Source organism: Penaeus monodon, chromosome 3 (genome assembly GCF_015228065.2).
Source record: "Penaeus monodon isolate SGIC_2016 chromosome 3, NSTDA_Pmon_1, whole genome shotgun sequence".
Lineage (NCBI taxonomy): Eukaryota > Metazoa > Arthropoda > Malacostraca > Decapoda > Penaeidae > Penaeus > Penaeus monodon.
Genome location: NC_051388.1, coordinates 46,553,249 through 46,556,622, shown reverse-complemented (window position 1 = coordinate 46,556,622; position 3,374 = coordinate 46,553,249). Strand labels below are relative to the sequence as shown.

Genomic DNA, 3,374 nt, shown 5'->3' with positions numbered 1-3,374 from the left:
AAAACCAAATCAAACACAAGAATGGACCTACTTGAGATTCCAAACAATAATATTCAATCGCGAATTTTATTTTCAATTTTATCTTAAGGTTAATTTTGAAAATAAAGTTAACATCGCTAGGTAGTCATTTATTGTTATTTCAAAGTATGCAATAAATTAATGGTACATTTAAACTAATCTCTCATATTTGAATATGCACCTCGTTCGTGTTTGTATTTCTTTTAAATATGGTCTTGATACAGGAATGTCCTTTCTGTCAAATTATGAAATAACGCTATAATAACAAGAAATGCTGGTGGACTGGAAAAAAAAATGTTGATGCTCTCAAAAGTATCATTCTTGATGCCGTTCCATTACAAAAATTCAAGGTTGTAATGCGGCGATTAAATTGATCATAACAAAAGATTAACTGCACTATTGATTATATATATATATATATATATATATATATATATATATATATATATATGTCAGTTAATTATGGAACCTATCTAGAATATCTGAATTTGCACATTTGTTTATCTATTTTAACATTTCATATTTCTCTGTTTATGTTGAATTTCCTTTATAATTGGTATCAGCAAAAACAAAAAGATGAAATGAATACAATTAAAACAATAAAGAAAAAAATCACACCCAAAAATGGGCCTACGTGTGATTCCACACTTGGCATGGACCAGTCTCGAACGTGGGTCTTTAGGACTGCTAGATCCCTACGTTAACCATTCCTCCATTTAGACGAAGCTGACACTGATATGCCAATTCTATGAAGTGCCATATTGTAAAGCTGTAGAATTGTACCGAAGTGGTCAGACACCAGAGAGAGGGACGGGGGGAGGCGGGGGGAAAGCATTGAAAGAGAGAGAGCAGAAAAGCCTTGTAAACTCCTTAAATGATAGTTTCATATAAAGGACTAGCATAGTTATTTTTCCTACATGAGCTTCCTCCAGGTGTTACTGTGAAATGACAAAGGAAGTAAAGTATTAATAATGAAAAAAAGAAAATACCGACACAAAAATGGAACCCTTTATTCATATCTTGCTCTATATTTTAACATAATTCTTGTCAGTAGCACTATACATGATTAACCAATTTTAGATAATCGTACGTGAGTAAGGTGAAAAGAGAGTGAGTGAGTGAGTGAGTGAGTGAGTGAGTGAGTGAGTGAGTGAGTGAGTGAGTGAGTGAGTGAGTGAGTGAGTGAGTGAGAGAGAGAGAGAGAAAGAGAGAAAGAGAGAAAGAGAGAAAGAGAGAAAGAGAGAGAGTAAGAAAGCAGAAGAATGGAAAAGAGAACTGGGATCCTCCAATTACAGAAGGGAGTGTTATATCCAAAATAAACTTTGTATACGAAAAGAAATTATTTAAATGAGAGAAAATTGAAGAACAAAAAAGCGGGAAAGAAAAAGAGAAACATATCTCTATTTCCATTTTACATATAACACTGTGACTGTAACTGTGTTCATGTACATTGGTGCAGATGGATCATTATATATATCAAATGTGTAATTGCAATCACTTATTTACCATTCTTTCATTATACATTACTGATTATGTATTTTTCCCTGGGTATCTTTTCATCGTCAATTATTAGTAGTATTTAATCATAATCAAAACATAAAATTTGGAAAATGTGTAAACATTAACTATTTATCTAAGCAACCAAAAACTCCCCCCAAAAGAAAGTCTTGCCATTAAAATACATTTCACTACATAAAAAAGTAAAAAAAAAAAAATAAAATAAAAAAATAAAGTACTATTGTAAGAGAAATTGAGACAGGCATTGTCCTAACATTCAGCATTTATCATTGAAACCAAACTTATAATATCAGTCCAGAAGTTGTACTATGATTGGAAGTGCGAATGACATGTATGAAATGTTAATTATTTTTATGGTCTTTCAAGATAACATGAAATGGTAATGATCTCGAAAAAAATGATCTATCTGTCTGTCTATATCTATCTATCTATCTATCTATATGAAAAAGAGACATCAAATATTTTGTGGCCACCATAAACGAGTTTATAAATCCACAAGCAATGAAGAATAACTTTTATTCTTTATTGTTAACTCGGTTAATTCCTCTGAGAATCAATAATCCTTTCATACCTGACGTTTTTATATTTTACAAACTCCACATTTTCTCTGATACTCCACATGAGTAAAAAAAATGAAAACAGAAAAACGAAAAGCCGAAATGAAAAAAGAAAAGGAAAAAACTCTCCACAACCTCTCTAACAAAGCACTTTTCCTTGGTTAACTGGGAGGGTGTCTGGGAATGCTTCCATGTTAGCGTGAAAAGCGCTTTTGATTTCTTTTCCGTCCACTTTGTGTGTGCGATTTGTAATATGTTTAGTGAGGATTGAGTGTCTTTACGTGTTGGAAATTGTTGATTTAATTTTTTCTTCTATAGTATGTAAAAATAAAATAGTTTATAAACGATGATTTAAATTCCTCTTTTGCATTCATAGATTGCAGACATCTGGTGCCCGACATCTGCCTTATAGTTAAGTCCGTGTATGGTCGAAGGCTATGGAAGTTCACCCCATACAGAACAATCCACTGCCATGTGGCATCTGTGAGAGAGAATTCTTCGGGAGTCAACCCTGAGCAAAAATCTGGAGTCCCTTAGGTACTTCGTTGTCGCTTGTGACCTCGTCCTGGCAACTCCTGCGACGCCGTTGGTGTCAAACCGTACGCCGTTCCTTTGGATCCAACAGCTGCGTGGAGACTGGGAGTCTGCTGCATGGATAACATCTTGATCCTCACATTCTTTCACCCAGTCACTGACAGAGTCAATAAAGGCAAAGTCAACATCGACTGCATATACATGTAAACACACACACACACCTTGTCTTCTTAGTCCATTTCTATTGGTTTACTTCCGACCGTGTGGCCTAACGGATAAGGCGTCGGACTTCGGATCCGAAGATTGCAGGTTCGAGTCCTGTCACGGTCGCTTTTGTTTCTTCTTCTTACCTTTGCGTACATCTGGCCACTAGATAAAGCCCTCAGACACATAACCAAGTCTTCGTTGACAGTGTCTTTAATAAAAGAATGGAGTTTACTCCCAGAAACCCGTTAGTAAAAATTTAAAGCACTAACTGATCATATAAATCACAGCAGTTTATGAATATAATCCATAGAGAACATTATTTTTCCAGGAAATTATTGGAAAAAGGGAAAGAAGGAGGTGGAGACAAAGAGGGAACGAGGAAGAAAATGAGGGGAAGGGGAGGGAGAGTAAAAACGAAAGGGAAACTGAGGTAGAAGGAAGGGAAATGAAAAATAAATTGGTAGCAAAAGAGTGGGTGAAATATATTAGGAAACTGAGGAAGGGAAAGGAGAGATGGAGGAAAGAAGATGGGAAAGAGGG

General features: G+C 35.1%; 1 non-coding gene across 1 annotated transcript; it reads left to right on the top strand.

Annotated features, from left to right (window-relative positions):
- The first annotated feature begins 2,884 nt into the window (after positions 1–2,884).
- Positions 2,885–2,957, top strand: Trnar-ucg. Its single transcript has one exon. It is a non-coding gene; the product is annotated as a tRNA-Arg (tRNA).
- Positions 2,958–3,374: the final 417 nt, after the last annotated feature.